Genomic DNA, 14,028 nt, shown 5'->3' on the forward strand with positions numbered 1-14,028 from the left:
AAAACGTACTCCACTTTGATTCTGGGTCCTAGGATTTTACATTCATTTAGTGTCTTGTGTTGGAGATTGTGAGTTTCTGATACGTAGAGAGCTCCATGGGATTTTGCAGTTTCAGAAGATACTTTTTTGGTTGTAAGTATTTTTTGTTAACTGAAATGCAGTCTCCTTTTTTCTGGAGTTGTGATTCAATATATTTCCTTTCATTGCACTTTTTAGTAATCCATTCACCTAAATCTTTAAATTCTTTCACTCTAGAGATGTGGCTGGAGCCAACTTGGAGTTCAGATGGGGCAGTTGTGATGTCTGTCATAAATATATATTTTTTAAATGAAAATTTCATTCCCAATTTTCGCTGGTTGTTCTTGGAGGTGTTCAAGTTTGTTTAGTGCAACTAGGATGTCTCGGTCAATTAGTACCTTGTCTGCAAATCCTGAACAGCCCAATTCTATGTTTTATTATTAAACGAATTAGAAAATCATCAGTTATACAAAATGGATATGTGGATATCAACAGTTCGAAAGTTAAGCAAAATTCTACGTATTTAAGTCCCTTTACCTACACATGTTCCACAAGCTTCTCTATTTACAAGAAAAGCTTGAAATAACATCACCCTGCCTCAATGCAACGTCGTACAAAGTTGTGTCGTACCCTACCGAATATCCCCGGTAACGTTTGAACAGCGTCACAGGCAGCGAGAGTTCTTGCCAAGAGATCCTCTTCAGTCTCGACAGGCGTCTCATTCACAGGGCTTTCCACATGGCCCCACAAGAAAACATCATCTTAACATTTGACTGCCGACCGCAGTGATATAGTAGATATGGCGTTAGTCTACTAATCCCAATTTAATGGGTTCTAACCCGGCTGAGGTCGGTGGCTTTTGAGGGTGTTTAAATGTGAAAATACGATGTCGTTGGCTTCCGACACATTACAGAACTATTGCGGGACGAAATTCCGGCACACCGGCGTCTGTTAAGAATGGTCGGACGTTATACAAATTGGATTATTACCGTCATATCTTTTGATTCGAACGTTTCCGGACTACGGTTCCTCATCTCAAATTAATCCATTTGTCATCCTCCATCATCCTGAAAGTTTCTACCATCTTCATGGATACACCCTGTAAATTACACGCTGTCTGCACCAGAACCTGACCGTATAAGAATCCTGTATTCATTTGCACTTCTGCCAAGTAAGTCGATCTAGGCGTTTGATCCTCTTCTTCCCTTTATCATCATCATCCAGGTATTCTTCCTTATGGCAGGTCTTGTCATGGGATGAACCTCTTCCACTTCTGCCTGTCCTGCGCCAAGTTTTTAATGTCCGAATATTTCTTTCCTTTCATATTGTCCAATATTTGATATCTTTTCCTTCCTCTTCCTCGTTTGCCTTTCTCCTTTCCTTATATTCCTTCTTTCAGTAAACAGTCCCTCCATAAATAATGTCAAATCCAGTTCATTATTCTCCTTCTAATGATTTGCAACATACTTTGTTCTTCTCCAATTCTTCGTAATCCCTCCTCATTCCTTAACCTATCTTCCCATTTCACTTGTTCTATTCTCCTCCACACCCACATCTCTAGTGCCTCCAATCTTCTCTCATCTTCATTTCGCAATGTCCAAGTCTCTGCACTGTACAGCGCTGTGCTCCAAATATAACACTTTCCTCAAATTTTTACATAGTGGCCCAAAAAGTTATTTCGATTTTCTCTTAAAGCCTTCTTTTGCCATGGCAATTATTTTCTTAATTTCTGTCGTGTAATACATATCATCTCTGATCATACTTCCCAAATACTTAAAGTTACTGACTTGCTCTATTTCTTCTCCCCCTATACTAATACGACAACTTCTACCTCTTCCTCCAATTATCATACTTTTGGTCTTCTTCTTATTCATCCTCATCATACATTCTTCTAGTTTCATGTTTAGGTTATCTAACATTTGTATAATTTCACGTTCGTTTTATCCCATCACAACCATATCATCTGTAAATCTTATACGTTCCACTCTCCTGCCTCCAAAACAAACTCCACTTTTTCCATTAAAACTTTCATTGATTATTTCTTCAAGATAATAATGTTGAACAGTGTCGGTGATTCCTGTAGTTATAACAGTCAATTTTCCACAGGCATTCATACTCTCTACAAACACTAATGAACTTCCTACTCAATCTACAACTGCTAGGTTCTTCTGTCTGCCGAAACTGACAATGAATAATCACATTTATAGACTACCTGGAAAATAAAACATATTATAACAGAACTATACCCGCAAAAGAAACAGCTTAAGTCAGAATCCTACTTTGATGGCATTTCGACGAACACTGCTGCTCCTTATCCCGCGTTTATTTCTTTACTGTTTTGTCCCAAGCGCGTTCACGCGAAGTCAGGACAGTAAAAGTGATGGTGGGAGGAGGACATGGTCCCTCGTAGATAGGAAGCAAGGCTGACTCGCAAGACAGTAGCTTAGACATTGTCCTGGCCTCGATCGTTCGTGTGCACACGATGAAAATATTGTCTTGTGTTTTATTGCCCAGTTTATTATTTATAATCTTGACCATATTGGCCAGTGATAGGTCCGTATTGACTTAATCATATTAACTAGTTATTTTGGTGCATCCGCCTAAAGGTTAAAACTGTAAAAATGTACAATAATAGTCTTTTTGCTACTTGTTTAACGTCACACTGCCGTACAGAAAGGTTTTGGCGACGTAAGGATGTGAAAGGGCTGTGATGGGCCTTTAATGGACTTTAATTCAAGTATGGCTTCAGAATTTGTCTGGTATAAATATGGGAAACCACCATGGAAAACTCTCTTCAGGGCTTCCGATGGTGTGATTCGAACCCACTACCTCCCGAATGCAAGCTTACAGTTGTGCAATCCTAACCGCATAACCAACTTACTCCGTATTCTATTCTTTTCCCTTTTCTTTCCTCAGAGCTTCAGATGATTCGAAAGTAGGGCATGGCATTATTATAATATATTCTGTATTGGAGGCCATTCCTTCACGATCCTGTTTCACTGAACCATCTGTAAATTTGGCATGCATTTATTTCCAAATACGTTTCACTTCTCTTAACTCCATGAACATAAAGACTACAAAGAACTTTGTGTAATTATATGCTTGATAGAGTCTAGTACACACATCTATAGAATGCATGCCTTTCAACGGGCATCTCAATGGAAAATTTATTGCAGTCATTCTATTCTGGACCGAGCTCGATAGCTGCAGTCGTTTAAGTGCGGCCAGTGTCCAGTATTCGGGAGATAGTAGGTTCGAACCCCACTGTCGGCAGCCCTGAAAATTGTTTTCCGTGGTTTCCCATTTTCACACCAGGCAAATGCTGGGGCTGTACCTTAATTAAGGCCACGGCCGCTTCCTTCCCATTCCTAGCCCTCTCCTGTCCCATCGTCGCCATAAGACCTATCTGTGTCGGTGCGACGTAAAGCAAGAAGCAAATATATATATATATATATATATATATATATATATATATATTCTGGTTTTGAATGATTACAAGCCATAACCTTCAATGTTACCAGATTACAGTTTAAGGTGTGTCATGAATTAAATTTTGCAAATTTTGACACACACAAAACCGAATTTTCAATTTTAACTTTAGAAATTCATCCAATTCTTCCTCATTTTAATCCAGTTAACAGTTCTTCCCTAATGCCATTTTTTTTCAAAGCTAAGTGGTAAGTGGTAAATCATAGACGTTCAAATTTCAGTCATGAGGAAAGGCTAGGAAAACAACAGATTGGGAATCTGTCACCTGGGCGACTGCCCTAAATGAAGATCAGTAGTGATTGATGAAAAATTATAGTGTAGTGGTTCGGCGTATATACAGCAAGCCCAGACCCGTTTCTTTCGCGATGTCAAGCTTGGCTTCAAAGTTCTTTCGGTCTTCCATTTCAATGCTACCAGTGGAATATCCATTTACCTTGTAGTAGGCCAACGCAGTGCGAGGGAAGAGAAAAACGTTTGACGGAGCAATGTACAAGTACGCTTCTTAAAACTTTCAATTGCTTTTATTTACCCTAGAAATCTTTCAACTCTGTGCCATGCATAAAATGATCCTTGCGACAGAGTTCTTATCGGATTCACCTGACATTTTCAGAGAATGCTTGAATTTGTACAGGAATGAAAATTAGTTCTGCATGTTATTATCGGTTGAATGTTACCTATGTTTTTACTCCCGAAATAGCGCAAAACTAGATGTTTGCCTACTGAGTGAATAATGAAAAATTGAAAAGCTTATATCTCCAGTAGTTTATATCTGACTGCAAAACTTGGAGTCGTTCATAAATATAAGAGTATTTTTGACAAGTCAACCAAATTATAGACCAAAAAAATTCGAACTGTGATCCAAGGAGAATTTTCCCATGCAACATATGAAAATTAAAAAAAGATTGCCACCGATTAAGTAATCAGCTCAAAATATTGCGCCGGGCATATCTTATTAATATGTCCTTGTGTTTTAAATTTGGTTTATGTAAGTGGTAAATCAAAGACGTTCAAATTTCAGTCATGAGGAAAGGCTAGGGAAACAACAGATAGGGAATCTGCCACCTGGGCGGCTGCCCTAAATGCAGATCAGTAGTGATTGATGAAAAATTATCATATGACGAGAAAATACGTACCAACTCCTGTAGCTAATACAACACGGAAAGGAATGACGGTAAGCGCGGTGTCGGTCCCAATAGAAAAACCTGGCTGGAAGACAAAGGAGAATGGCCCGGGATCAAGGAAGGCCAACGGAAAAGCCCAAAGGCAAAATATATTCCATAGATCTTATCGCCAACGTTCGGGAGAACCGGATATGGCACGGAAAGAAGAGGAAGAAAAGAAGAAGAAGTAATGGTAACATAGGCTTTTTAGTCGATCAGCATGCGGAAAATTATCTCATAAAGGCCGTGCTGTGCGTTCAAACCAGCGTAGCAACGGGAAGTTCCCAAAGTTATACCTTTGGAACTATAGCAATGCTTATAGAAGAGTCTGTTCATACACCATGACTAGTCGAAAGGCTTGAGGAAGGAGTACGAAATGAAAATAAATAATTCCATGACAAAAGAACTGGAGAACAGTCGAACAAATTCAGTGGATGCAGGAAATATCAGGAAAGGAAATAAACGATGTAGATGAATATTGTTTACTGGGATAGTAAAACAACTAATCATGGCAGAAGTAAGGAGGACCTAAATTGCAGACTAGCACAAGCAAGGGAGGCAATTCTTAAGAAAATAAATTTGCTCATTTCGAACATTGATATATTAATTAGAAAAATGTTCTTGAAGACTTTCGTATGGAGCGTGGCATTTTATGGAAATGAATCATGAAGGATAACCAGCCCAGAAAGATAGAGAATAGAAGCTTTTGAAATTTCGAGTTAGAGAAGAATGTTGAAGGTGACATGGGTAGATCTAATCACAAATGAAGTGATATTGTATCGAATTGGTGAAAGGAGTTCTGTTTGGCTGAATTTGACAAGAAGAAGAGATAGGACACGTCTTAAGACATCCACGACTCGTTCAGTTGATTTTTGAAGGAAGTGTAGGTGGCACGAACTGTAGGGGTAGACCACCGTATGAACATGGCAGTAGAGTGATTCGTTTCTATAAAAACTTGTTTGTTATTTTGGAATTTCCTCAACATTTTCCTCTCCTTGATTTCCAATTTCTCCATTTGCCCTTTCCTCCCCATGACTAGTGTCCTTGCTGCATTATGGACTAGTTCATATAAAAACACTTGCTGAAAACCGGATGTTACATGTACAATCATGAAATTAAAAGGCCAACTGCTCTGCTATATGCTATTATCATAATATGATACTTCTTCTTTTTCACAGTACTTTAAATTTCCCTTTTGCCAGATCATGCACTTCTGAATATCGCACAGCCTTTGCATGAGCTATATTGATTGAATGTGGCACTTCTCTTTCGTTTCCTTAAGCAAACTTTCATAAGCACTCAGAATATTAAGCATGCTTCTAAACTTTATTCGTTCATCGCGTGCCTATCTTGAAACTTCCATCACTGGTGCCAGTTCAGATTATAATTATTCCCCAATTTTGACGTTGTAAAAAAAGAGCCTGTCTGTTGTGTACCTGGGCTGCTATAATGCTATTATAAGTTTAGTCCACGTGACCAAACTGACTAACAGGCAGTGGGCTAATGTAATCGCCATTAACGTCACTCACAGGCAATCTCAATAGAAATGTTTCAACACCCGTCACTCCCCAAGAGACCAGAGCACGGTTCTCTAGAGAGTGAAAAGCAGTGAAGGAAACCCAATCAGCAATTCTGCCAACATTGCAACAAAGAAAGAAGTCAAGTATTACTACTTCGATCAAGAAAGTGTTGGTACGGGTAGAAGCAAAATAATCCATAAAACTATAGGGTGTTCGCCATCTATACATTCGTTTGCTTTTAAGGCTTTTGTAATATTTCCCAGTTTAAGGTCAACTGAGGACCACTACGGAGGTTTCGACATAACAAAGTCTATAAAATACGGCGACAAACAGACAAATATTCGAGCTTTATTTCGTCGCTGTTCTGGAAAAGAGGTCATATCTCAAAATGCTCCTCCTACCCGTTATCCAGGACTGATCCGCCCCCCCCCCCCCAGCCACATACGGATATGCAGTCCATCAGAACAATTTTCGTTGTGTTCATTTTCAAAGGAAAATGAAACTTAAATACATTATTCTGTAGGAGTGCATAAAGAAGCCATGTAAACATACGTTCCTAGAGGGCGGTACGGTAAGTTTCATACGTAAGCATTGAAAATGAAATGGCGTATGCCTTTTAGTGCCGGGAGTAGCGAATGAATGAATGTCGTATGGCGTTTAGTGCCGGGATATCCCAGGACGGGTTCGGCTCGCCAGGTGCAAGTCTTTCTATTTGACTCCCGTAGGCGACCTGCGCGTCGTTATTAGGATGAAATGATGAAGAAGACAACACATACACCCAGCCCCCGTGCCATTGGACTTAACCAATTAAGGATACAATCCACGACCCGGCCGGGAATCGAACCCGGGACCCTCTGAACCGAAGGCCAGTACGCTGACCGTTCAGCCAACGAGTCGGACGCCGGCAGTAGTGATGTGCTTGAATGACGGCTGAATGACTCTGAGGTCGCACTCAATGTCGCGTACGAGGAATCGGTTCCTGATGACGTCACTAGAGTGTGCTGGGCGTTATTCAAATATCGGTAGTACGTGTAAAGTTGTGGAATTAAGTCACATTTTAATAAGTACCTACCTGTCTTCTGTTGCATTTAATTTGCAATGAACATTTCATGCTACTGTCCGACTCATTGGCTGAATGGTCAGCGTTGAGGCCTTCGGTTCAGAGGGTCCCGGTTTCGATTCCCGGCCGGATGGGGGATTTTAAATGCCTCTGATTAGTTCTTTTGGCCGGGGATTGGGTGTTTGTGTTTGTCCCAACCGTTTCCTCTTCATATACAGACAACATACCACACTACCAACCACCAGAGGAACACGCAATATTGATTACATCCTTCAACATAGTATTGAGGTCAAGAGGGGCATCTAGTTGTAAAACTGGGCCAAATCAACTTGTGCTACACAGTTGGCACCATAGGTGTGGGAAAAGTGGTAGAAAAAGAAGAAGAAGAACATTTCATACTACTGCTAAGTATTATAATGAGAAACTGTCAGAATTACTTTTTTGTTTTCATCACAGCTTAATATTAGTTAAGATTGTCTCTTTAGTACAATTGTATTTTGTTGAAATAGTAGTGTTATATTATGTCATAATCCCCGTGCAAGTTTTGATTTGTTTACAGCCCATACAATTTGATTAGTATCAAACAGAATATCATATTTTCTGATCAAATTACAGACGCATTACAGTATATAACTCCAGGACACTACAATAACAGCAGGTATGGCTTGTAAAGTGATCTGGTTGTAAACCAAAACGAACTCATATTACAGAACACATTCGTGCTGCACGTGTTTACGTATCTACATCATAGATGGTGCTATTACTCCCTTAGAATCGATTCCCCATCCATATGGAATCGACTCTTCACGATTCCAGTCGCAATCCATCACTAGTCGGGAATTCGGCTCCATGGCTAAATGGTTAGCGTGCTGGCCTTTGGTCACAGGGGACCCGAGTTCGATTCTCGGCAGTGTCCTAATTCTAGAACTGGAAAAAATCTAAAGAAATGCAGCCCGATTTTTTCTGGGTGATTTCCGACAAAAGAGTAGCGTTACAAAAATGTTGCAAAGTTTGGGCTGGGAAGAATTGGGAGAAAGAAGACGAGCTGCTAGACTAAGTGGTATGTTCCGAGCTGTCAGCGGAGAGATGGCGTGGAATGACATTAGTAGACGAATAAGTTTGAGTGGCGTTTATAAAAGTAGGAAAGATCACAATATGAAGATAAAGTTGGAATTCAAGAGGACAAACTGGGGCAAATATTCATTTATAAGAAGGGAAGTTAGGGATTGGAATAACTTACCAAGGGAGATGTTCAATAAATTTCCAATTTCTTTGAAATCATTTACGAAAAGCCTGGGAAAACAACAGATAGGGAATCTGCCACTTGGGCGAGTGCCCTAAATGCAGAGCAGTATTGATTGATTGATTGATTGATTGATTGATTGATTGATTGATTGATTGATTGAGTGAGTGATTGATTGATTGATTGATTGATTGATTGATTGATTGATTGATTTCGGGAATTTTAACCATCATTGGTTAATTTCGCTGGCACGGGAGCTGAGTGTATGTGTCGTCTTCATAATCATTCCATCGTCATTACGACGCGCAGGGCGCCTACGGGAGTCAAATCAAGAGACATGCACCTGGCGTGCCGAAAATATCGTCGGATACTCCGGGCACTAATAGCCATATGCCATTTCATTACTAGCTGGGAGTGTCCGAGAACAATTTCGGCTCGCCAGGTGTAGGTCTTTCGATTTGACACCCGTAGATGACCCGCGCGTCGTGACGAGGATGAAATGATGATGATGATGACGATACATACACCCAGCCCCCGTGCCAGCCGAATTAACCAATGATGTTAACATTTCCGACCCGACCGGGAATCAAACCTGGGACCCCTGCGACCAACGGGCAGCACGCTAACCATTTAGCCATGGAGCCGGACACACCTAAGCATTGTAAAATGAACACAACGAATACTGTTCTGATGGACTAAATATCCATATGTGACTGGGAGGCGTGACCAGTCCTAAGGAAAAATATAACGGATAGGAAGAGCATTTTGAGATATGACCTTCTTCCCGAACTCCGACGATTGAATATCCTAACAGTTTGAACCCTATTGTATCGGAGTTCAATGTTAGGGTTATAGTTCTAATAACATGAATTGTCTTTACGTAGCACCAACACAGAAAGGTCTTATGGCGTCGATGATATAGGAAAGGGCTACGGGTGGGAGGGAAGTGGCCGTAGCCTTAATTAAAGTACAGGCCCAGTATTTTCCTGGTGTGAAATTGGGAAACCACGGTAAACTATCTTCATGGTTGCCGAGAAAGGGGTTTGAACTCACTACCTCCCGAATGCAAGCCCATAGATGCGCGCCCATAGATGCGCGCCCTTAACCGCACGGCCAACTCATTTGATAGTTATGGTTTTGATCAGTTAAGTAATTATAGGTCCTTGACACAAAATTAGGAAACTAAGTATTGAATGAATTTAAGGAAGTGTTTGTAGCAGAAGGATTTCCTAAACAGAAGCTTCGAAAATTCTACGTTACAATTATTGTTTATATGACACTTAAGTTCAAATATTGTCCTTTCAAACATGGCACAGTCGAACAGTCGAAAAGTCCACTAATAAAGAAGACCCACTAAAGCATAATTAATGGACTGAAATGTTAATTCTTTGGCGTTCAAAGTAGCACTTAAACTTAGAGAAACTTAGTGAGAATGAATTCGGGCACTAATGTTTTGCACTTGAGTCGGCTGTATTTGTCATGAAAAATTAATTCTCTTGTAACACACCTTTTTGTACTTGTACTGTCTTGTTAGATGTATTTAGATTTGGGCTTTGGCATAGCTTCGAGGTTGATTTGTTGTAGGTAATTTCTATGTTGGGTAACGAGCCTGTTTTTTGCGAGAATGTCTGTCTTTTATTTTCAAGGAGAACCGGTGTCTCCTCATGTCCAGGAAAGATAGACGTATGGGTACTGTACGGGAGACCAGGAGTTATTTATACCACTATACTCTGAAGGTAAAGTCTGTCAGTGGTGTTCGGCTTCATCCTGTATATTTCCACCAGTGTCACTTGGCGACCAAACAGATAAGTTATTTCACAAATGACCATCGACTCCACGAGCTGGAGGAATTAAGTGTAAACAGTTCAAAATCCGTGACCTGGCCGGGGATCGAACTGAACCGAAGGCCACTACGCTGGCCATTCAGCCATGGAGCAGGATAAATCATTACATACTACTGACAATAACTAAACTGTTGTCTAAAACAGCTGTTATCCCATTGTAATTCAAAGATCTGCTATTCTGTTTGAGCTAAAATTTTAGCATGTAACTTTAGAACAGTTTCATCTGCTGGTCGCTCCAGATTCTCAGTGAATTGCGAAACATAATTCAACATGGTGAAACTATTATACAACAATGCAGTTAATGTTCTGTGTCGTTTACTCTCGTGATAACTCAGCTGACTTTTATCCGATCGTATTCATCATCATCAGCATCATCTGTTTACCCTCCAGGTTCGGTTTTTCCCTCGGACTTAGCGAGGGATCCCACCTCTACCGCCTCAAGGGCAGTGTCCTGGAGCTTCAGACTCTTGGTCGTGGATACAACTGGGGAGTACGACCAGTACCTCGCCCAGGCGGCCTCACCTGCTATGCTGAACAGGGGCCTTGTGGAGGGATGGGAAGATTGGAAGGGATAGGCAAGGAAGAGGGAACGAAGCGGCCGTGGCCTTAAGTTAGGTACCATCCCGGCATTCGCCTGGAGGAGAAGTGGGAAACCACGGAAAACCACTTCCAGGATGGCTGAGGTGGGAATCGAACCCACCTCTACTCAGTTGACCTCCCGAGGCTGAGTGGACCCCGTTCCAGCCCTCGTACCACTTTTCAAATTTCGTGGCAGAGCCGGGAATCGAACCCGGGCCTCCGGGGGTGGCAGCTAATCACGCTAACCACTACACCACAGAGGCGGCCGATCGTATTCAACGTAGTTTAAAAGGTCGAAGCAAGTTTCATACCTTCAATATATTTAGCTTCAATATTTCAAGTTCCTTAAAACACTACATAGATATTAACCTCCTACATGCTTCAATTTTGATAGTCATAGACTTTCAACCCTCCAATTCTCGCGCGCAGTTTTGTCACGCCAGTGCTCGCGTGGAGTAAAATATAAACCCATTTCTTAATGAAAATGTATCATAACGTAAAACTAAAATTGTGCTGTTTTCATGATGTTTCTGAATAAAATAAAAAAAACCCATGGCGCAAGAGCCCCGAAGGACCATGGCCTACCAAGCGACCGCTGCTAAGCCGGAAGGCTTACAGATTACGAGGTGTCATGTGGTCAGCACAACGGATCCTCTCGGCCGTTTTTCTTGGCTTTCTAGACAGGGGCCGCCATCTCACCTTCAGATAGCTCCTCAACTGTAATCACTTAGGCTGAGTGGACCTCGAACCAACCCTCAGGTACAAGTAAAAATCCTTGACCTTGTCGGGAATCTAACCCGGGGCCTCCGGGGTAAGAGGCAGGCATGTTATCCCTACACCGCGGGGACAGCTATGTTTCTGGATCAGGAACCCATACATGAAGAAAACACGATTAAAGTAACTCATACTATATCCATTAACAATACACCACGCAGAAGAAAAGTAATCTTACATAACTCCAAGGCAGATAAACATCGTCCATAATAACGCTTGAGTTCATGCAGTCGTAAACACTAGAACGATGAAAATCGATTACACTTCATTACGATTTGAACAATGAATTTTCGTCTGTTTTACCCATTTTCGGTTTCCTGGTTTAGGCATTCAACACACACGGTACTGAAATTATCTTGGCAGGCATATGTTTCATTAAGCACACAAGAGTCCGCCTCTGTGGTGTAGTGGTTAGCGTGATTAGCTGCCACCCCCGGAGGTCCGGGTTCGATTCCCGGCTCTGCCACGAAATTTGAAAAGTGGTACGAGGGCTGGAACGGGGTCCACTCAGCCTCGTGAGGTCAACTGAGTAGAGGTGGGTTCGATTCCCACCTCAGCCATCCTCGAAGTGGTTTCCCGTGGTTTCCCACTTCTCCTCCAGGCGAATGCCGGGATGGTACCTAACTTAAGGCCACGGCCGCTTCCTTCCCTCCTCCTTGCCTATCCCTTCCCATCTGCCCATCCCTCCACAAGGCCCCTGTTCAGCTTAGCAGGTGAGGCCGCCTGGGCGAGGTACTGGTCATTCTCCCCAGTTGTATCCCCCGACCATAAGTCTGAAGCTCCAGGACACTGCCCTTGAGGCGGTAGAGGTGGGATCCCTCGCCGAGTCCGAGGGAAAAGCCGAACCTGGAGGGTAAACAGATGATGATGATGATGATGATGAAGCACACAAGATTTTTGCTATTTCAATCCCAATTTGTAGAGCATACAGCAAATCTTCCAGATAATCTTGGTGTTTTTCTCTTCAAGGGTAGCGTCGGAGAACCCTGACTTCTTTTGAGCTTGCTTTGGCATCTTTGTCTCTCGTAAAATTTTTATTATTCCTACATTTTCGCCAATAAAAAATTAAACAATGCCATTGGATCCGTAAAACCACGAGTTTTCAGCCTGGAACCAAGTAGATAGGATGGGACTTTATTGTGAGCACGAGTAGGTGCGTTTTTAAACCTCCCCACGGTGCTCCATTCAGCCACGCCATTACGTCCATAAATGTTGTATTGGCAGGGCCTGTTCGATGCGTCGTCGATTTCATGCCTGATGTATCGGCACTATCTTGTTCAATTAAGTCACTAATGTCCTGTTCTGAAAGTAAATCATGCTCTGGTGTCTCTGTATTGTCCTGTTCACCTTCATTTTCTGGTTCCAGTAATTCTTCATCAAATAATTCAGGAAAAATAAATTGACAAATTCGTTTCGGTTAATGCTAATGTTCCAAACTATATCACGGCTTATATTTAGTGTTTACTGAGCTTGATAGCTGAAGTCGCTTAAGTGCGGCCAGTATTCAGTATTCGGGAGATAGTAGGTTTGAGCCCTGAAAATGGTTTTCCGTGTTTTCCCATTTACACACCAGGCAAATGCTGGGGCTGTACCTCAATTAAGGCCAGGGCCGCTTCATTCCAACTCCTAGCCCTTTCCTTTCCCATCGTCGCCATAAGACCTATCTGTGTCGGTGCGACGTAAAGCAACTAGCAAAAAAAAAAAAAAAAATGTACTGTTTACACTCAAGTAACTAGACGTTACCATGATAACAACACACGCAAGAATTGAAATTGACAAATCAAGAGTGCCAATTCAGTTTCTCCAGTGATCGTTTTGTCTCACTGCTGGAAACGTACCGACGTCAGAAGATTTACGACAAACAACTCGGGAGGAGCTACACAATATACTTGAAAGGTATGCAGCAGCCCATGTTACAGTTAAAGGTAGAAAAATGTTGGCAGTCGTTTTCCAAGAGTTTGGGTAATTTATAACCCTATGCGAGTACTGGAGGGTTAAGAAAACGTGATTAGGAAATCGTGGAGTATTTTAGGTTTCACTTTTCAAGTTCATTGCATTCATCTCTTGAAATATGACCGCAATCTCTCTGGATTAAATCGTTTTGCGTGCTCATGAAGATGGCTTGTTTCCTGTTGAGTTAGTGGTAACCAGTTCGGTGGCTTCTACTTACACTGAACAGCACTGGCTATATTCGAAAAAACGGAGTTTATATCTTTGCCAAACATAGGGTTAAGCGTGAGGGAACCGGGCATTTTACTAAATTTCCTCAGTCCCATTACGGACTGTCAAAATCTTTGTCCATACAATGCTCCATTTTATGTTGTTTTGTCAGTCACTTGGT

At 41.7% G+C, this 14,028-nt stretch overlaps 1 protein-coding gene across 1 annotated transcript in view; it reads right to left on the minus strand.

Moving 5' to 3' along the window:
* LOC136877107 (lachesin) overlaps positions 1-14,028 on the minus strand; it is a 1,203,705-nt gene that overhangs the window by 131,838 nt on the left and 1,057,839 nt on the right. The window lies entirely within an intron of this gene.

Source organism: Anabrus simplex, chromosome 7 (genome assembly GCF_040414725.1).
Source record: "Anabrus simplex isolate iqAnaSimp1 chromosome 7, ASM4041472v1, whole genome shotgun sequence".
NCBI lineage: Eukaryota > Metazoa > Arthropoda > Insecta > Orthoptera > Tettigoniidae > Anabrus > Anabrus simplex.